At 36.1% G+C, this 23,732-nt stretch overlaps 1 pseudogene; it reads right to left on the bottom strand.

Moving 5' to 3' along the window:
* Positions 1 to 19,339: 19,339 nt before the first annotated feature.
* On the bottom strand, positions 19,340 to 20,982 carry LOC145011522 (berberine bridge enzyme-like 21 pseudogene; annotated as a pseudogene).
* Positions 20,983 to 23,732: the final 2,750 nt, after the last annotated feature.

Genomic DNA, 23,732 nt, shown 5'->3' with positions numbered 1-23,732 from the left:
TTCTATCTTATCCAAACCTAGCCTATACGACATTGATGTTTCTTTAGAGGACACTTCTGATTCACATTCTGCTATAACTTCGTCTTCCTTAAATTCAAGAAAGGGAAAAATCATTTTATGAATTTTCTTTCCGATTTCACAACTTAAATGTAATTGAGCAATATTAGTATAAAGACGCTTAGCAATTAAACAGAAAACATTTCTTTGTTTTAATAACTTTAAATTGTCTCTTTGCAAATAAATACTTTCATCCCTAGCCCTAACTAACTCTGCTTCCTTCAGCTCAATCCAGATTCTCCTCTCCTCACTTTTTGAAGACACCCTGCCGAGTTGGTCAGTTAGGTTAGAATTCGCTAAGCGGGTTTGCATGAGGCTAGTACTTAGGTTAGAAAATTTAAAGTTTAATTCATTTAATTCTTCTTGATAATCAGTTTTTGAAATTTTAAGAACTCAAGAATAGAATGTATCTTTTTGATCAATCGATCGCAGTCGTTGATCTGCTCACTCGCCGGCTTGGCTGCAAAACACTTGTTGTCTGTCAGGTTCGGTTTCGTATCTGCACTTTCGGTTGATAGACCAACAGTGACGATAAAGCACTTTCCACCTGAACCTTCATTCTTTGCCACATTAGCCTTTCCATGAGTGGGTCTTCTAACCTCTTCGTCTTCAGAGTAGCTTGACCAGACTTCTACGCCACCGAACTCATCTTCCCCAGAATTCTCCTGTACGATTAAGGCATTCATTGAGCTATTGGACGTCTTTTTCTTCTTGACTTCTTCTAATTTGCGCATATAATACACCTCATCATCTTCACCCTGTCTTTTCTCAGCCATCTTTCTCAACATGCAATCTTTGGCAAAATAGTTCTTATCGTGACAATAGTTGCAGTTGTATCCAGAGTCTCCTGCAAGCTTGTTCTCCTTTTTCTCTTCATCCTTTTGAGAGGAGACTTTCGGATCATCCTTCATCTTCTCAGAACTATAACTTCCCTGCCAGTTTTGGTTCTTGTTGACGGGAAATTTTCTCCTTGCAAATTTCTTTGGATTTGTGATCATCAAGGCATACTCCTCACTTGTAAGGTCGCACTCTGACATGTCTGACTCTTCATCTTTTTCAGCAGTACTTTTTCCTTTAGAAACAAGAGCCAACGATCCCACACCAGAGACCACTTTCGCTTCCTTGGTTACAACACTTTCATGGGACTTCAGTATCCCTACTAGTTTCGCCAGCGAGTACAATTTGAACTGTTCATGCGCCTTCACAGTGGAAACCACAGCCATCCATTCTGGTCTTAGCCCGTTCATGAATGTTACTTTCTGCTCGATCAGCTTCCTCTCTATCCCATCCTTGATCATCTTACTTAAGAGATGATTGAACCGATCAAAGGTCTGTACAAGCTTCTTTTCAGGTTTCTGTTCGAAAAACTCCAAATTCTGATAGTAACAGAGTTTGAATGGAGTGTTCCAGATCTTCATCAGTTGAGTAAAGTTCCTTCAACCTATCCCAGATCTCTTTAGTAGTTGTGCATGAACCTACAAGCCGAAAGGTGTCAGATTGCAGGGAGAATCTTATCATTCGCATGGCTTTAACGTTACACAAGATCTTGTCCTTCTCATCCCGTGGCATCTTCTGAACATCTATCACCAACTTGTTGTAATCCTTTTGCATCTTAACAGTTGTGTTTGTCTCCGAATGTAAAAACGGTCCAAGAGTGATAGCTTCCCAGATGAGATAGCCATTTTCTTCAGATCCAACCACGTAATCTTCAAAGTGATGAGCCCATACTTCGTATTCTTGAGTATAGAGTATGGGTACTCTGGTTGTTGATCCAATGTTATATGAGATGTTAATGGGGTTTGTATGCGAATCATCGTGAGACATGGTGAGCTGCTAGAATCAAACCTGTAAACTTGAGATTAGGGTTTTATCAAAAACAGAGTTGTCATCGATATGAAGACGATGGCTTCTATTTATACGATAAAAGCGGAAACCCTAAAGTATTACAAATACAGAAGGAATGTGTATTGATTACACAGTCTTCTGCTCTGATACCAATTGTTAGAACAAAGTTCTTTTAGGATCGTATGATTCTAAGCAAGATATTAAATAAGAACGTAATAAAGAACACAAGTATGGCGCTGAATATGTCGAATGATTAATGCAATAACACCTCAGAAGAGCTCCATAAAGAACTTCAAACTGTAGAGGCGTTTAGGGTTACAAGAATCAACGTAATAGACAACTTGTTAATATATGCATACATGCATGTATATATATATATATATATATATATATATATATATATATATATATATATATATATATATATATATATATATATATATATACTATAACCCTAACAGCTAATCTAGATAACACCGAAACTAATCTAGATAGACACGGATGGACAGGCCCAATCTGGATACAAAATACATAGCCCAAGACGCAACATAAATGGACTCAACAAGACGATTAGTTAAAAGTTTACTAATAATGTTTTTTTTGTTGGCAACCAATAAGACTAATGGGTCTATAATCTTTTGGAGTCTTGGGGTCTATGATTTTTGGGATGATAGTGTAAAAAGAGGCACTGGACCCCTTTAGAATAACAAAATGATGGAAAAAAATGATGAACAAATTCCTCAACATCTACTGCAACCAGATCCCAATATCTCTTCAAAATCCCAAGAGTAAAACCATCAGGTCATGGGGCCTTTGTAGAACCACATGTTGGAATAGTGTCTAAGGCTGCAACTATATTAGGCAAGTATTTGACCCGATTGTGCATGGTGCTTTTGGGTTGTCTTCACCATAGCAACTTGGTAGGATGATTTATTGTGAGAGAATAGATATTATTAATATATTATGAGAATAATATAAGGAATAATAATATAGTTATTTGATTAATATAAGTTATAGATTAATTAGTAGTAATTTGGTGACTTAAGGAGATTAATTAAATAAGAGGGTATAAACTGTCAATTGCTTGATAGTTAAACTTTAGACTGTAAATCCTTATTGGATAAAGGGTTGGACGAATTCTAGGCTAGGATAAGCCCTAAATTCGTCCAAGGCTATCTTTGGTAAGGATTTGGATGAGTCTACAAGTATAAATAGACCCTATGGCTAAAGGAATTCGACAAATCTTCAAAAGTAAGGATACTCTAGTCGAATTCCATCCCCTCTCCTCTCTCTCAAATCGTCCTCGTTGCTAGTTGGTATTTGTAAGCCATTAGAGGAGTGACAATTGTGACTCTAGAGCTACAAGACAACAAGATCAAACAAGAGAATCAAAGGTATGTTTCTAGATCTGATTTTTTGTTGTTCTTACACCTAATAAATCATTAGAAGCCTTGGATTCAAAGCATGTTTAATAGATAAACCTAGATCTAAGTATTAGGGTTTGTATGCGCACTTAGGAATGTTCTTATGTACAAAACCCATCAATGGTATCAGAGCCTTGATTGGTTTCTATTAAATTGATGCTTGAATGTTTGAATCTTAACTGAAAAATTCGATTTTTATGTTTCTGAGTCATGGACTCGGCGAGTCCCATAGTGGACTCGGCGAGTTGGCCTGACTCGGCGAGTCCAGTATGGGTACTCGGCGAGTCCAAGCGTCAGGATTAGCCAAAAACGGGATTTTTTCATATTTATCTTATGGAAACTTACCTTAATCATATTAGATCAACCCTAATCCGATTCTGTGATATATATGACTATATTTTTGATCTAATTGAAGATAATTATCAATTAATAAAATATTTGATTTCCTTATATGATAATTATTAATTAAACATGGATAATGATGTGATTTAGATTATTTGTTATTTGATCCTTTATGTTTAAAATGTTTAAAACTAGTCCTCAAGTGTTGAAAATTATGTTTTGTGATTAAAAGTTTAATTTAGACAATTTAAATTTCAAACCCTAGAATTTTACAAGTTTAAAATACAACCCTATACTAATATTACAAGATTAATATATATATATATATATATATATATATATATATATATATATATATATATATATATATATATATGTGTGTGTGTGTATAACTTAAATGCTAGTCTTACCGTTAGTAGGCGTCATTCATGAAGCCGGTTTATAAGGTGGGTATAAGGTTGCAGCCTATAAAATGGCGCTTAATGGGTGTACACTCACACCCACCGCTATCTTGATTGGTGGATGGTCGTTAGCCGAATGGGTAGGATAGGGTAACCTCATCCTCTCATTAAAAGTATAATAAGAAATACAAAGTAACTACATGTTTTATTAAAATTTCCCAATCTTAGTTACTTTAGGAAAAGTGAATTGATGCAATCCCATGAAATTACACTTTGCACCTTGCTAAGAAGTTAGTGGAGTGTGTGTGGTTTACCGGCACACTAATTAGTTCTAAGTGAAGGTGGCAAAGGGTGATTCATTGTTTATCATAGTTCGATGGAGCGTGTGTGGTTTACCGGCACATCGAATAGGTGATCGTTACAATGAAAGCACCATGTGAATTTACATGGTAATTCACACCCGCTTTGTGATCCTCGGTATCCCAATCACAAACAAGAAGGGCATATCGAGATTTAAACATGCCATTGAAAAGTTTCAATGAATCTCATCCGAACCTAGGAATTCTCAATACATTTAGGACTTAAGGTTATGTTTTTCATGGTGGAGAATTAGTGAATCGTCATTCACTTACCTTCAAATTGTTTGCATGTTAGATTACGGCATCCCTTTTCTAATGTGTAAATATTGTTGTTGGATCCTAGCCCTAATTTTCTTATTGGGTGATAATTAGGGATTCACATTCTAATCAATCTTTGTCCTTTCTACTTATAGATGTCGAACACCAACAATGGTGCTGCGAGTTCTTTCACTTTGATGAGCCTTTGTCAAAAGGTCACCTTTGATGGAACGAACTTTAGCGAATGGATAAGATACATTCGCACGATTGCTCGCTATGAGGATAAGGAGTATGTCCTCGATGAGAAGCTCGTGAAAATCAACCCCAAAATTGTTACTCCCGCCGAGATCACCGCTTTCGAAACTCACGAGCGTGATGCAACGAAAGTGCATTGCATCATGATCGCGACTATGAACTCCGAATTCCAAAAGTCCTACGAGGACATGTATCCGTACGAAATGCATCAAGACTTATTGGAGAGATACCATCAAAACGCGAGACAAGAGCGTTATGAGATTTTCACGAACATGATTTCCGCTAAGATGGGTCATGGAGAGTCTCTTACCGTGCACTTGCAAAAGATGCAAAGGTATGTCGACCGCCTTCGCAAGTTAAATGTTGACTTTAGGGAAGACTTGGCGATCGACATGGTGCTTCACTCTTTGCCTCCAAGCTACAATCAATTTAGGATGACCTATCACATGAACAAAGAAGAGGTCACCCTAAGCAAACTCCAAGGTCTCTTGAGGGTCGCTGAGAGCAACTTCAAGGACAAGTCTGTTGCACCAACTCCCAATCCGCCCACTGCTCCTGTCTTGGCAATTGGACAAGGAAAGGGAAAGAAGAGGAAGGCTTCGTCAAAGAACCATCGCAATGTGAAAGATCGAGATGGTGCCTCTTCTAGTGGGACCAAAGTTGATCCCGCTAAACCCTGCTCCAACTTGAAGGAGGCAGAGTGCCACCACTGCCACGAGATAGGACATTGGAAGAGAAGTTGCCCGGAATACTTGCAAGCCATCAAGGAAGGAAAGATCAAGCCATCTTTCGCAGGTATATATACAATTAAATCTAATGATTCCCACAATACTTCTTGGGTTCTTGATACCGGTTGTGGTTACCACATTTGTTCTAATGTGCAGGGACTAAGAAGAAGTAGAGACGTGGAGCATGGAAGAATAAATCTAATCATGTGGAACAGAAGATTGTCGCCTGTGACCAAGATTAGAGTGTATTCTTTAGTGCTTAGGAATAGTTTATCTTTAGATTTAAACAATTGTTGCTATTCGCCAGAAATGGCTAGAAACATCATTTCTTTTCATGGTTTGTTTAGACAAGGTTTTAGATTTTCTTTTAATAATGAGAATGGTTCTATTTTAGCTTATCTAAATGGTGTCTTTTACTTTGAAGCTATACCATGTAATGGAATTTATGAAACTGTTATGATTGTTGATAACTTAGGAAATGATGTTTTGTACTTGGATTCTTCCAATAGTATGGATAAGGCATCCTTATGGCATTGTCGTCTTGGACATGTCAACAAGAAACGCATAGCCCAACTCCAAAAGGATGGAGTGTTGGAGTCATTCGAACTTAGGGAAGATGACACATGCGATTCTTGTTTACTTGGAAAGATGACTAAGTCACCCTTCGCTGGAACGTGCGAAAGGGGTGAGGGTCTATTGGACCTCATACATACCGATGTGTGTGGACCGTTTAGATCTACCATGAAGGATGGTAACCGCTTCTACGTGACTTTTACCGATGACTATAGTAGATATGGGTATATCTACTTAATCAAGCAAAAGTCAGAAACTTTTGAAAAGTTCAAAGAGTTCAAGAATGAAGTGGAGAATCAATTGGGCAGGAAGATCAAGATGCTTCGATCCGATCGAGGAGGAGAGTACCTAAGTCTTGAATTCCATGATTTTCTCAAGGAGTGTGGAATAGTTTCAAAATTGACGCCACTTAGGACACCACAATTGAATGATGTGGCAGAAAGGCGTAATCGAACTTTGTTGGATATGGTTCGCTCTATGATGAGTCGTGCTTCGCTATCTATCTCTTTTTGGGGGTATGCCTTAGAGATTGCCGCCCATATCCTTAACCGAGTCCCTACTAAGAAGGTTACCAAAACACCTCACGAGATGTGGACGGGGAAAGCTCCCTCATTGTCACATATCAAGGTTTGGGGTTGCGAGGCTTTCGTAAGACGAGATACTCACGACAAGCTCGAACCTCGTAGTGAGCGATGTATTTTCATCGGCTACCCGCAGAAATCCTTTGGATATCTATTCTATAGACCGAAGGACAATGTTGTCTTTGTTGCGAGGAGAGGAGTTTTCCGAGAGCGAGAACTCATAGGCCAAGGAAACAGTGGGAGGCAAATCGATCTTGAAGAGATTCAAGAGTCGATAGATGAAGGAACCTCAACCGCTGGCACTCAACCCGAGGAGGAAACTCCAGTAGAACCAATTGACATATCATTACCTCTTAGACGTTCCGAGAGAGTTAGGTTTCAACCCCAGTTGTATGGTTTTCATATTACTACTGAAGGGGACATGTATATTAGTGATCAATGGATAGCGAGATCCAATCTATGTATGATAACCAAGTTTGGAATTTGTTTGATAATGTGCCTGGACGTAAGACCGTTGGGTGCAAATGGATCTTCAAGAAGAAGACCGACGTGGATGGAATAGTACACACGTATAAAGCGCGACTAGTTGCGAAGGGCTTTACTCAAACTCCCAGAGTTGATTATGAAGAGACCTTCTCACCAGTTGCGAAGATAAAGTCTATTAGAGTGATGCTAGCTATTGTCGCATTTCATGATTATGAGATTTGGCAAATGGATGTCAAGACCGCTTTCCTTAACGGAAAGTTGGCTGAGGATGTTTACATGGCTCAGCTAGAGGGGTTTGTGGATCCGAAGCATCCGAATAGAGTGTGTAAGCTTGAGAAGTCCATTTATGGACTAAAGCAAGCGTCTCGCAGATGGAATCTTTGCTTCGATGAGAAAGTCAAAGAGTTTGGATTTGTACGACGCGAAGATGAGTCATGTGTATATGTCAAAGCCAGTGGGAGTGTAGTAAGCTTCCTCATTCTATATGTCGATGACATATTACTCATAGGAAACGACATCCCGACTCTGCAGGAAGTTAAGTCCTGGCTCGGGATGTGCTTCGCTATGAAGGACCTCGGAGAGGCTTCCTATATTTTGGGAATAAGGATAGTAAGAGAAAGAAGTAAGAGACTAATAGGACTTAGTCAGAACACTTACTTAGAGAAGGTACTAAAACGTTTTAGTATGGAAAACTCGAAGAAGGGAGAATTACCGGTACAAAGCAATGCCAAGTTGAGTAAGACTCAAAGCCCGAGTACCGAAGCCGAGATAGCTGAAATGAGCAAAGTTCCATACGCTTCCGCAGTAGGCTCAATCATGTACGCTATGACTTGTACTCGCCCTGATGTAGCCTTTGCTTTGAGCATGGTTAGTAGATATCAAGGGAATCCAGGCAGAGCCCATTGGGTTGCGGTGAAGAATATCCTTAAGTACCTTCGGAGGACGAAGGAATGGTTCTTAGTCCTTGGAGGGAGTGATGACTTGAAGGTACGAGGGTATAGTGACGCTAGCTTTCAGACCGATAGGGACAACTACCGTTCGCAGTCGGGCTGGGTCTTTACCCTGAATGGAGGAGCAGTAATTTGGAAAAGTTCCAAGCAGGAAATAGTAGCTGATTCAACGTGCGAATCAGAGTACATCGCAGCGAGCGAAGCGTCGAAGGAGGCAATATGGCTAAAGAACTTCATTGGAGATCTTGGAGTTGTAACTGCCATAAAGGAGCCCATGGAGATTTTCTATGATAATGAAGGTGTGGTTGCCTTGACCAAGGAACCGAGAGATCATGGTAGATCACGACATATCGACAGAAAATATCACTTTATTAGACCTCGTGTAGAAGAAGGACAACTCGTAGTGAAGAGGATATCATCAGAAGATAACCCAGCAGATCCGCTTACGAAGGGACTGAGTAGGGTTAAGCATTTGCAGCATGCTAGGAGTATTGGGCTGAAGGATGATATCAGCATAGATTAAATAGTATTAGAAACGTGTAATAGATAAATGTAATTAAAATTTGATGATTAAATAAAGGAGTTTTATTTATAAGTAATGTTACTGTCTTATGTTAATTGTTTAACTATTGTTTCACTTTGCATGTTTTGACTTCCAGAATAATTGAGTTTATTAAGAATAATCGAATTGTTCAAATAGTCCACAATCGTTCATATGTCGGAAGTAGATATGAATGAAGATTGTCATGAATAGGTGTGTAGAGTGTCTATATGGTGTTAGACATAGCAAAAGATTGCTGCAACGTTCATGAGTGCTTATGAACTAGGTTTGAGCATTGGAACAAACCCGCGCCTGCTGGAATCACCTTATGGAATGTGATAGTAAATGGGTGATCGCAAGACGATAATATCATATAGTCTTAAAACCTAGATATATGGTTTGTTATTGGTTAATTGATTGTACATTGATAATGCGAAAATGCATTGGTAACTCGATGTTATAAAACACATTGTTGTGTGTAGTTGGTTAGTGAATAAGTAAATGCATATAAGTCGAAGTTTATCTGTAACTTTTATCCCAAGAAGGAAAAAGCGATATCTCGGCCGCTCGATGATTTGATTTGACTTATGTGTCGGGCCTGGTCAGAACTGAATTGATGAGTTCGAGTAAGTTCTATGTCAAATAAATCGGAAATTGAGAAACCAAATGCTGGACTGACTATTCCATAGTATTATCAGCATGATATCTAACAGAGGACTGTACGATCCCTTATCTAAAGGACAAGATTGATTAGATCAGAGTTTGGTAGCGTCTTTGAGAGCTACGATTGCAAATCGGAATGTACATGCGCATATAGTTACTAGACTTATCTAAGTGGGAGACTGTTGGAATAGTGTCTAAGGCTGCAACTATATTAGGCAAGTATTTGACCCGATTGTGCATGGTCCTTTTGGGTTGCCTTCACCATAGCAACTTGGTAGGATGATTTATTGTGAGAGAATAGATATTATTAATATATTATGAGAATAATATAAGGAATAATAATATAGTTATTTGATTAATATAAGTCATAGATTAATTAGTATTAATTTGGTGACTTAAGGAGATTAATTAAATAAGAGGGTATAAACTGTCAATTGCTTGATAGTTAAACTCTAGATAGTAAATCCTTATTGGATAAAGGGTTGGACTAATTCTAGGCTAGGATAAGCCCTAAATTCATCTAAGGCTATCTTTGGTAAGGATTTGGATGACTCTAAGAGATGATTATCCAACTAGGGTTTAAGCTGTAACCCTTAAGGAGTCTACAAGTATAAATAGACCCTATGGCTAAAGGAATTCGACACATCTTCAAAAGTAAGGATACTCTGGTCGAATTCCATCCCCTCTCCTCTCTCTCAAATCATCCTCTTCGCTAGTTGGTGTTTGTAAGCCATTAGAGGAGTGACAATTGTGACTCTAGAGCTCCAAGACAACAAGATCAAACAAGAGAATCAAAGGTATGTTTCTAGATCTGATTTTGTGTTGTTCTTACACCTAATAAGTCATTAGAAGCCTTGGATTCAAAGCATGTTTAATAGAGAAACCTAGATCCAAGTATTAGGGTTTGTATGCGCACTTAGGAATGATCTTATGTACAAAACCCATCACCACAATCCCAAACTGACCTTTTTATCTCCTCATAAGTAAAAGGAGACTGCAAGAAATCAACCTTCAATAGGGTTAATGTACTAAAAAGAGTAGGATCTGTCGCAGGTATCCACGAACTACACTCCTGAAAAATAGATTGGAAATATTCATGAAACCCCTCTTTAACCTGGACCGGGTAATCCACCGACACTCCTTTAATCATGAGACCATGGATAGCAATTTGTCTCCTTTTACGGTTAGGAGCCCCATGGAAAAATATGGAGTTCTCATCCTCTTCAATTCCCCACTGAATTTTATCCTTTTGAACAAGATCAATTTTAAGTAAGTGATCAAGATCTGACATCTCCTTTAATAAGGATACTCTCCGCTCTCTCAAAATAGCATACCCTTCATCCTCCATGAGACTACTATCAATAGTCTCAAGTAAATCTTGCATATTCTTCCTTTTAATATCCACCATGTCCCGATGATTAGAATTCCACACCTTTAGTTTAGATTTAAGAAACTGAAGTTTTTTCTTAAAAATTACCCAAGGGTTAATCAACTCTATCCCCAACATCGAGGTAGACCCATCCTCCCGTACAACATTATAAAACCGTCCATATCAAACCATGAATGGAATAAACGAAAAGGTGTCGGGCCATAATCAACCCGGTGCTCTAGTAGAAGAATAGGACAGTGATCATGAATATTCTTTTCCAAATCAATAGTTGAAAGATGAGGAAAAGAAACCAAAAATCCTTTTGTGACCAAAAATGTATCAAGTTTGCTGCATTTGGAGCCCCATTTATCACTTCAAGTGAATCAGGGTCCACCCAAAGGAATATCAACAAGATCCAAAGGAATATCCACAAGATCATGAAAGTCAATAAAATCATTGAAAACTCTCGCAGAAGACATATTGAAATTCGTCCCCAATCTCTCAAAATCATCTCTAACTTCATTAAAATCACCCATAACAATACGTTCACCTGAAAAGCTGGAAATAATATCATAAATTTCATCCCAAAGAAGTCTTTTATTGTTTAAGCCTTTAGGGGCATACACAACAATAAAAAGCACTTGAAGACCCGAACGAACCCAAACCGCCTAAATAACAACGAACCCATCATGAATAAAAACTCGTTTGTGGGAAATAGAGTCTAAATCCCAAATAACAATAATACCACCAGAAGCTCCATGAGAAGGAGAGAAAGCGTGCATAAAAGAAGAATTACCCCAGAGTGATCTAACCATTACTATGTCAACAAACTCCAACTTAGTTTCTTGTATTGCCAAAAAATTAACTTTATGTCGAGTACACAATTTTCTAATCCAAATACTCTTATCTAAGGAGTCTGCCACTTGAATATTTATCGAAAGACAATTGATTTTGGAAATTGCCTCTCGATGTGCCCTTTTAATATTTCTTTAACACTATCCATGCAACCGTCTATATTGTACCCCAACGATTCTCCCATTTCAATGGTTTTATGTAATTCATTTAAAAATGAATTTTTTTATTAACACCATCCGATAGATTAAAAGAAAAACACGGATTTAAAAAACCCAGGGGATGAGAAAGATCATCTTCAGAACAGTTAATACCCGAAAGCCGTCCAAAACCTCCAGAAAAACCCACTGAATTACTGTGGACCCGATCCTTAGAAGGAATATCTTCAATGAAAACATCATTGCTACCCCTTGAATTCTGATTAATTTCATAGTTATTAGCAAGAGGAGATGGCAGAGTTGAAGGAGAATCTATCGAAACAGCATCAGGAGCTGCTGATGGAGATGCTGTCGGAACAGTGACATTAGCGACTGTTATCCGAATGGTGGCAGCGGGAGATGCTGCTGGCAAGACTACTTACTATGATATTGGTTACACCCGATCAAGGATATCAGGAAAAGATTGAGGAACTAGAGCTAAAATAGAAACAACAACTAGAGGGGAGGATGGCAAGTTGGAAATTTCAATTTTTGAAGATGAATTTCAAAAATGCCCCTGAGAAGAAAACTCGTGCGGCTTGGACGTTTTATTTAACTTCTCTTCATTATCCGGTATTTCCATTGCATCTTAAATACCAAAAGGATCTAGTGAGGTATCTTCCTTGTCAACTAATGAATAATTACTACCATCTTGTTCAAATCGGTCAAATGCATCAAAGCTATCATTATCAATATTATTAAAATCACACAAGAATGTAGGATTCCAATCGGGAGCTTCTTTGATATGAATGGGGAATATTTCACCATCAATACTAACTTTGATCACTTCATAAATTATACCAAGAAACTCGGTGAGAATACATACATGTGATTTATACACGTCATCCCCAATCTTGTCATCAAGATGAGCAATTGAACCTCATTTGGCCAAGATTTGTCTAAAAGAATTTGTACTCCCAACATGTAAGGGAAGACCTTCAACATCAAGCCACACAATGCGATCGGATGGCACGAAGTTTTTGTCGCATTTTCTTTTTTTTAAAAATCGAATTATTAACCGCATCATAGGTCAAGAAGTTTTTACATGCATCTTTGGACTTAAATTCAAACATCACCCAAAGACCACCCACATACCGAATAGTAAAATTATCAAAACATCCATTATGGCACAACATTCCCAAATTAGGAAGAGTACTAAAGTCACGAGCCTTAGCTAAACACGCCAACTTTTTGTTATCAATAAAAAACTTCCCAAAATCAAGAACAATGACCAAATCTTCTTTTTCTGAAATTGGCTTCTCACTATGACTACCTCTTACCACATTTGCATATGAAATAGATAATTTTTCATGTTTCTCGACCTTAGATGGGACCTTATGGATATTGAGATATTTCTTAGGAATATGAGGAATAGAAGCAAACATCTTGTGATACCCGAACCACACATCACAAGGGTTCTTGATTATATGATCAACATTAACATTACCCGAAAATCTAACGAAACCAAAATGTTTCCTCATACGTGACATCTTTTTGGAGATAAAAACATCACAAACTTTTTCAAACCAAGATCATGTACGCCATAAATTGGAATGAATGATATATTCTGGAAAATTCATAATATAAAAGGATTGTGAATTAGACCTGGGAGTTGCATGAAATCTTTCATTTGAATTCTTTCCTACATAATTCCTATCTTTCTTGCAACCCTCTCCGCACAAGGAATTGGGATGATTAGAAGCCATTGGGACGTTCAATCTTGATTAGAAAAACTCCACAGCACGTGTATTGCACTAGGACTAGAAACTGAGTTCAACCAGAGAAGAAAGCAATCCGAAGAGAGAACGCAAACGGATGGCCCGAGCCCTGCCGGCGTTTGCACCCGCCAGAGAAGAAGGGCTGAGCCGGAATATAGTGCCGCCAATCAGTCAAGATTTTCCAAAATCGTCGGACTTATTCAAACCTTTTTTTGTTTTAAATTTTAAAATTATTATTTTCATATATTTCATAAAAGTTTTTTGAAAACAAAAAATGTGTGACAAGGAACGCCTCCTCTTATCTCAAAAAAATTATTAGCCTCAAATGAACGTCTTTTATATATATATATATATATATATATATATATATATATATATATATATATATATATATATATATATATATATATATATATATATATATATATATATATAAGTAAAATATGAATAGAATATATCTATTTAAAAAGGAAATCAAACATGAATTTAATAGATATATTCTTATTGGAAAATTTTGATAGGGTAGTTCTACGATCTGTTTTTGCTCTTTGGATCTAAATATTGGTTGATTAAGAAAGTGCTTGAGGTGAAGATGGAGGTTATAGAAATGAGAATATCGCAATGGCGTGGTAGAATTCGATAAGATATCAAAAACGACTTTTAGGAAATTTATGGGCGTGACGTTGAAATTGAGAAATGGAAGAAATAAAGCATGTGGTGATTCAGTAATGTCTATAGGAGATAACCAATGAATTCGATACGATATGTTGAGTCGATAACTATTGAGGATACAAGGATGAGATGACGTTTGAGAAGGAAGAAGGAAATATGAAGATAGTGAGGTTAGAAGTGAAGGGTTAGTTCTTACAAAGGACACGAACTTATATACGAGGGAGTAGGACGTATGATTAACATAGTGGAGTAGCATTAGGAGTTTTATAGAGAATAACTTCTCTTTTGTTGCCTTCTTACAAGTGGAGAGGTTGTATACTATCACGGGGGGTCATTTGACCCACCTTTTTTTTGTTAACAAGTTATATAGATCAAAAAATGTGATCTACCTTATATAAATTAAATAAACCACCTTGGCAAAAAATACATATATAAATTCGAATTTTTAAGGCTCATATCCTATATTTTAATAGTACAATATTCTTTTAGGGTATAATCCATAGCCCAACACAAATTAAATTAAAAAAAAACATGAATCAAGAATTGACATTTCACAATTCACAACACACGAAGTTGGGAACTCTCGTAATCGACGATCGTTGCATGTAAGAAAATATGAGTTTACGAGTATATTGGAAATTCTATTTCCAAATTCTATAGGCATGTAAAGACCATAATAATGAATTGGTGTATGGTGATTCAAGAATCACATTTTCTACTTTCATTCATTGTTATTGCATTTTTTTCATTTCTTTTAAAATACCATTTCTTAATTTATTTGTTCAAAAAAAATCTAACTTTTAAGTTTGTTAATTGTCAATTGACAAAAATTTGTCAATATTGAATGTTAACAGTGATTTTTTTTATTTTTTTATTTTATTTTTTTATTTTTTACTTTTTAATTGTTTTGTGATCGTACAATAGGGTTTTTTTTTTCTTTGTTTCAAACGTTTAATGTGAATTGATTATTTGAATGTTATTTATTTGTTTGATAATTTGATTGTTGTTTGTTTTAGAAATTAAAAAAAAAATGTTGTTATCTAAGCTTTTTAGAAAGAATGATAAAAAAAACAGTTGATGAAGATAATAAACAACATAAGCATATGATAGTTGATATAAGTTAACTACATGTTGATCCAGCAAAATGACCATGTATGAAATGTTATCATATGAATCAAAGAGGTGACTAAGGAGGTGATGTATTTAAGATTCTTCTACTTTCAGATTAACAAATTGCACGACTATCATGTTGATGTATTTAAGGAGCTGATTAATATGCAACTTCAAAAACGTAACCATCATTTTGATGAAGTCAACATGAAATTACATCTTTGCATAGCTTGTTTATGCCTGCATCAGTCTTTCGAATCCTTTGATTTGGATTAACAATTGGAAATGGCTCCCCTTTATCAAGAGTTTCTAATAGAATATGATCTTCAAGTTCTTGAATTTGAACTTAAAAAATATATTAACGATGTGCGATAAGATGAAATTTTTTTCTGATCATAGTGGAAATTTTTTTGAAAATAGTGGAAAATTTTGATCATAGTGGAAAATTTTTTGAAAATTTTATTTTTTTCTACTACTATGCAATTCCAGACTTCCCCGTGCAAGCCCTACTATGAAATCATATGCCCGTCCCTAATGCAACAAAATGGGTGATTGGTTTTTAAGTGATAGTTTGGTGTCATATATTGAAAAAAAATGTTTTAGAAAGTATTATTAATGATACAACTGAGAAATTGTATCAATGTATAAGACAACATCGTGTATAATTGTAAAAACTTAATTTTTTTTCTTTTGCTTATACGACTCGACCAGATCTCAAACCACAATAGGGTTTTTTTTAATATATATTTATCTTTTTTAATCGGCTTCATTTAAAATTATGAACCATGTAGTCGGCGTTCTAGACTCCCCACTACTTCTTACCGCTCATTTTCAGTATTTTACTCTTCTACTTTTCTAACGGGCAACTGATCTTGCAATTTTTTCGCCACATTCTTTGCATGAAGTATATGTTCTCAATGTTTGTGTATATTAACAACAAGGTGTGAGCCCCATGTATTACATGAGTGTATTTAAAACAATTAAATATGTATAAATATTTGAGAAATTTAAACTTATAAGAAAAATGAGAAAATATTGAATTACTAAAATTAAAGTGTTTTTTTTTCTTTTAAATTTAAACAAATCATTTAGATAAAATAATCAAAGCAAATTAATGAGATTTTATTTTAAAATTTTGAAATTGTAAGGAAAGTCCATTAATGAAATTGATATGAATTTATTATTAAATTTAAATACAATATGGAATTTAATAAAATAGGAAAACCACAAAATTACATATGGAATAAAAATTAATTCAAAATAACCACAAAATGACAAGTGGCAAAATGAATGAGAGTGTGACAAATGGAAAAAAAAACCTTCATTTATTAAAGAAGATATATAAATTGCAAGCCGTACACCTTTTATGAGAAACTTTATTGCCTCTAAAATAATTTTAGGCACACAGTCCTACCTATAATCTATTATAGACTAAAATTTCATATTGACCACATTATTTTGTATAGATGTGCAATGAAATATAAACAAGAAAGTTATTCTTTATTATTCAATTTTGACTTTAAATATTTTTGTGTTTGATATATAAAACTTGATGCACAATATATGAACGGATTGTGTTTAAAATGTCTTTTTCATTATTGTGAGTTTAATCAAGTAATTTAAATCACAAATAAAAATATTTAAGGTCAAAATTGAAGAATAAAGACTTTAAAAGTCAAAAGTGGACAACAAATATGAGACAGATGTAGTATGTTGGAGGTGATCGTCAAAAGTAGCCCCTACCATTAATACAACTAGGGATGAGCAAAAACACCGAACCGGCCCAACTGGACTGGACCCGAGAACCGGCTTCGGCCAATATCAAGAACCAATCGGCTCGGCGGTTCTACCGGTTCCCGGTTCCTACCGGTTCTTGTCATGTCTTCAAATGTTGGAACCGGTCCTTGAAAAATAGCATCATAGGTTCTGGTTCCCGGTTCCAAAAATCCACAAAAATAACGTACTGGTCTCGGCCCGACCTGACCGGTTCCATCGGGTTCCGGTTTCGGTGCCGGTTCCGGATGGTTCCCTGGTCCATATGCTCATCCCTAAATACAACCATAAATACAGGTGGTTACTTCTTAGTTTCGTTTTACCTTATTTTTATGGGAATTTGGCGGTATTAGTGTTATACATAAAAAGAAGTCACTTTTTACGACACGTGTTAATTTATTCATTGAACCTTATAGACTTCCAGCTATTCCATTTCAAGATACTTGTATATACACAACTACACATCTATATATACATACACATAACTTCCTACATCTTAGATCTATATTTCTCCATGAGGTGGATATATAATCGTCAATCTTGGACACATTGATGTGCTTTCCAAGCAAAGCACGGAAACTTTATTCATTCATGTTGTATATATAATCATCAAACCTGAACACATCTTTATGCTTTGGGGAAATGACTTACGGCCCCAATTAAGTTTTCAAACCGTTCAAGAAATCTCAATAATGTTTTATCTATTCAAAAAAACCCAACAAACTTAATATTTATTTAGAAAAACCCAACGCAGTTTTCAACCGTTTAAAAAATCTCAATCATTTTTTGTCTGTTCAAAATGTTAAATTCATTGGTTTTTTTAACAGACAAAACATAATTGAGGTTTTTTGAACGGTTTTAAAATTTCGTTGGTCTTACAAGTCATTTCCCCAATTTGGTGATTTCCATAGAATTGAATAAAAAATACAACATAGTTGACCTTTTTTAGACAAATGTTAAGTTTGTTGGGTTTTTCCAATGTTGTAAAAATCCTGATTAGGTCCCGATTAATCTCTGATTAATCCCTAGGCGCTACTCGACCGATTAGAGAGCACCTAGCGATTAATTCATGCATACAAAATGACTGAAACAGTAAAACCCGATTAAATTTTAGCACTTTGAAGAAGTTATATCTAAATAGAAACTATTTGAGATATGATTAGTGTTGTATTTATCATATTAACCTATTTTGTTATGATATTAGTGGTATTTATGAAATTTTATATGATATTAGTCCTATCTAATTTTTTAAAATTTAACAAATTAGGAATTAATGGTCCCCGATTAATCCCCCGATTAATCTCCGCTTAGCGATTAATCCCTTAACCCCAGTCCACCGACTAGCTAACGTCGAGCGATTTTTACAACCTTGGGTTTTTCTGAACAGACAAAACATAATTGGGGTTTTTTAAACGGTTTGAAAACTTCATTAGTCTCGTAAGTCATTTTCCCTTATGCTTTCTAGGAATAGTAGGGATACTATGTTCATTTATGTTATGGATATAATCGTCACTCATAGCCACATCGGTGTGCTTTTAAGGCATAGTAGGGATACTATGTTCATTTTTGTTATACGTATAATCATCATTCATGGCCACATCGGTGTGCTTTCGAGGCTTAGTATGGATACTTTGTTCATTCTTGTTATATATATAATCGTCAGTCCTAGACACATCCTTGTGCTTTCCAAGCAGAATAGGGATACTTTGTTCATTCCTACTATATATATAATCGTCAGTCATGGATACATCGGTTTGCTTTCTAGGTAGAGTAGGGATACTTTGTTAATTCCTGTTGTATATATAATCGCCAGACTTTGACACACCGGTGTGCTTTCTAGGCAGAGTAGGCATACTCCGCTCATTTCTATTGTATATATAATCGTCAGTCATAGACACATGAGCGTACTTTCTAGGCTGAGTAGGAATAGTATGTCCATTCCTATTATATATATAATCGTCAGTCATGGACATATCGACGTGCTTTCTAGGCAGAGTAGGGATATTATGTTCATTCTTGTTGTATATATAATCGTTAGTCATGGACACATCGGTGTGCTCTCCAGGCAAAGTAGCGATACTCTGTTCATTCCCGTTGTATATATACTCGTCAGTCATGGACACATCAGTGTGCTTTCCCGGAGGAGTAGGGATATTTTGTTCATTCGCGTTATATATATAATCGCCCATCGTGGATACATTGTTGTGTTTTCCATGCTTTCCAGGCAGAACAGGGATACTTTGTTCATTCCTGAAGAAATTTTCTGGATCTACAGCCGTCTTCACCTTAACCAATCTATCAAAATTCTTTTTGATAATATTTCCCCCCGTAAACCTTGCTGGAGTTAAACCCATCGCCTTTGTTCACACCAATATCTAAATCTCTGTAATTCAAGAACGCGCTTCTTGGATTCTTCGCTACATAGTTAGTCATGAATTCATACATAACCCTGCTCTGATTCATGTTGTTTTCGGTTACTTTCGCATCACTCTCCTTCCAACTCAATGAATACTGCACCTTGAACAGGTTTCCGGCACGGTGAGGAAATGGAGTTGCGTCTGCCGGAATTTCATTCATTCTCCCGCCATACGGGTTGAAAACCATACCAATTTTACCAAGTTCACCCAACTTGTTGAATATGGACGTTAATGCTTGCGTTGGTATAGGGGTTTGTACATAATCAGACTTTCGTTTCAAAAACTTAACAACATCAGTGTGTCGATCGAGGAGGATATCTAGCTTTGTCTTGTTGTAATCGAAGTTTGACCAAAAAAGATTGGACTGAATCCAACTTACTTCAAAGCAATCTTCTTTCTTCAATCCTAGTTCCGGGAAGCTTTTACTCATTAAACCCATCAACCTAGTGGAATCACCCAAGAAAAGGGCCATAAATGTAGCCTGGGCTGTTTTCTTGTTTTTCTCCTGCGTAGGCTGTAGTAAAACTCTAATAAACAAATCTTTGTCGATTGTAGACATAACCGACTGCCATTTAAAAACGATGTCTACCGCTTTTGCTTCCGCTGTTTTGGTTACCCTAAAAACAGTATTAACTTTTGGCACCGGAACTAGTTTCACGGTGAAGGATAATACGACACCAAAACTAGAGCCACCGGCGCCGCGTATGGCCCAAAAAAGATCCTCACCCATTGCTTTCCGATCCAAAACCCGGCCTTTAACATCGACGATCTTGGCATCAATCACGTGATCAATTGTCAACCCGTATTTTCGAATCATGGTGCCATAACCACCGCCGCTAATATGTCCACCAATACCGAGTGTCGGACATGCTCCGGCCGGGAACCCATGCACCTTACTCTTTTCCCAAATCCGATAATACAACTCATCCAAATGAGCTCCGGCTTGGACAACCGCAGTTTCGGTGCCGACATTAATATCAATTGCACGGAGGTTAAACATGTCAATTATCATGAACTGAGTTTTTTCAGACGAGGTGTAGGAGACTCCTTCGTAATCATGTCCTCCGCTGCGAATCCTAATCTGGATATTGAGTTTTTTGGCGCAGATGACGGCAGCTTGCACGTGATTTTCTTTTTTTGGAGTGATAATGATGGCAGGCTTGGGTATGGAGGTGGTATTGTAACGGAAGTTTTTGATGTGTTCTAATAGAACTTTGGTATAGGCGGAGGAGTTAGTGGCGGAGCTGTAAACGACGGAAGAGAATGTGGTGTCAGGTTGAGGGGATGATGTTGGAAGGCATTCGAGAAAGGATTTGTAGAGGGAATTAGGATCGGAGGGCCCTTTTGGTAGTGAAAAGCAAGGAGGACAACAAATGAAGAACAGTAGAGAAAAAAGGATAATCGATGACATGATTACATCTTGTTTTAGAAGAAGGTGATGACTAATATTTATAGTAGTGAAAAATTGCTAAAGAACTCTCTCTTTTTCATATCAACATTTCGGTAAAAAAATTGTTTATATTATTTTCTATGAAAATAATATCTTTGTACGATTTTTTTTTTTGTTTGTTTTATAAGTTATATAGTACAAGTTTTGTAGCATGATTTAAAAATTATATTCTAATAATGTTAATAAATATTTTTCAAATCCTTGATATTTGATATATTGACACACAATTGGAATTTTGTTGACATCCTTTCATGTTTGTGTGATTTACAATGTTTTGAAAGGTATTGTATACTTCAATTATATGTCTATAAATAATCCCTCATGTCTTTCATTATTTCTTGAGTTTTGGTTTTCATAATTTTAACACAAATTTCAGTATTCATTTTAACATTTGGTTTTTTAATTACAAAACATGAAATGTCATACATACCAATATATAATTTGTAATAGCTATTTTTTTAATATGTATTTCCATCCATACATAAGACAACTTTGTTTTGGATTGTTTAGGTCCATAGAAAGTAATTTCTGGCCATCTGTTGGTGTTTGGCGGTAGAAAGCATATCATAATTTGCTTGTGATTGGTAAACTTGATTAAATATTGTATGAACCTCGTTATACTGATCTGCCGGTATTTGGCAGTGTTTGGCAAGTATTGACACTGGTTCTATTGGTAAACCTTATTTTTATTTTATTTTGTGGTCAACACATTTTGTACATTTGCAGTGCTCAAGTGTTATTGTTAGTTTTATGTTCAACGGGATTATATAACTACTAGAAAACTGGAGCAGTCGAAAATGTGTAGAAATCCGGTAATTTTGATAATATCCGACAAAACGATTTCATCTGTATGTCCTTGGAAACTTCTTCTGACAAATTTCCTACATAAGCTATTTTCTTAAACTTTTGACCAAAAATATTTACGACTATTTTATGTCTATCGACTCGCTTCTCACAATAAATTTTTAAAGGCCTTGAGATGGAATTTAGGACCTTTAGCCATTTTATAAGATTTTTGAACAACACTCTACGACCCGTTGCGTTGTACCCCGCATCATATGCAACTATCATTATTGAGTTAGTCGTTAGTCTTTGGCTAAACCTCTTCTAAGTAATCGGCTAACTTGATAGCTTAAAAATCTATCCCATGATCGAATTAATAAAGTCTTTGCACTTGGAAAATTTGTAATCGAAATAATCGAATACCTCTAAAACTTGGCATGCGTCACAATCTCTTAGTTACCACCGCCAAAAGTACAACCTAAAAAAAACATGAAATTCGTAACTGTAAACATAAAGCTTGGTGTGTTTCTTAAAATACCATACATCAACATTATACATACAATACACACAAACAAGGCTCATAGTCGACACTTCGAAGGGCCTATAGGCACAAGGCCAACATCCCAAATACCTAAAGAACTTCCAACCATTCTCCTAGTGGACATAATGACTTACAACCAACTCCCCTTAGGTTCCAATATTCTCTTAGTAGACTTGAAGGATTTCAACCAACTTCCCTAGGTTTCAACATTCTCCGAGTGGGCATGAATGCTTACTGCCAACTTCCCTTAGGTTCCAACATTCTCTTAATGGAGATGAAGGCTTACTGCGAACTTCCACTAACTTCCAACATTCTCCCAACAAGTAGACTAACTAGCTTAAACACATAATTATACCCTAACAATGCATATAGAACCTATCACACTTGACACACAGTGTCATACATAATTTATTGAGAAAACTCACATGAGTCTCATAGCAGAATCTTAATAGCAACATCTGCATACGAAACAAGTAACACAACCCACCTAATTCCAATCTGAAATACTCAAATTCATCAAAGTTTGACCAAAAGTTAAACTGGTAAAAAAGTCAACGATCAAGTCTTCAAAGTCAATGGTCAACATACTCAAAGTTAATTATTGGTTAATGGAAAAGTTAACCAAGTTAATAGGTAAGTGCACTACAGCTTGGCAAGGTGTGATGCGTCCTTGCTGAATCTCAAATCCTTCTATTAAGATATTAAACCATAAACTCAGAAGTCCCAATTCTCATATATGGAACTATTTAATGTCTTAAGGGATAAAGTTTACAACTTTATCCATTCCAATGACTAAATCAAGCAAGATCTCTAACCCTAAGTCTATAAATCTTAAAGTGCCAAAACCAAGTGCATGGCTCAAGGAAAGCACATGCATGCCCTTTTTATCCCACATGAAAGGTACTGAAGTGAATAAACATCATTATTAATTTCTGGAGTTCCTCGAACTCCTAGAAATAACACGAAAGGGACCCAAACTAACCAAAAGTAACCGAATTCAACAATACTTAGAGATATATGCATAATCATGAAAAACTTGTATCTTTAACACTTACAAAGGTCTAAAGGTGTAGAGAAGATTGAAATTTTCAAGCTCTTGCTTCCTTGTAAAATCTATATTGAATCCCTCACCAAAGAACATAAAACAAGCACATAAAATAAATCAAATATAAAGGATGATCTAAAAACAATTAAAGGAGGTTAGGGTTTCACTTAGGGTTTCCATTGAATGATGGAAGTTTTAAATTGATGAAACCTTAGAATTTAGTGCCTTTAAAGAGGGACCAAATCCCGAGGCTTCAACGGCTTAGCCCAACATGCATGGCATGTCGCTCTAACGTGCATCCATTTCTTATAATTTCTTCAAGATTCTTACTCCCCTCCTCAC

The sequence above is a fragment of the Lactuca saligna genome, chromosome 8 (genome assembly GCF_052625555.1).
Source record: "Lactuca saligna cultivar CGN05327 chromosome 8, ASM5262555v1, whole genome shotgun sequence".
NCBI lineage: Eukaryota > Viridiplantae > Streptophyta > Magnoliopsida > Asterales > Asteraceae > Lactuca > Lactuca saligna.
This window is presented reverse-complemented; position numbering and strand designations above follow the sequence as displayed.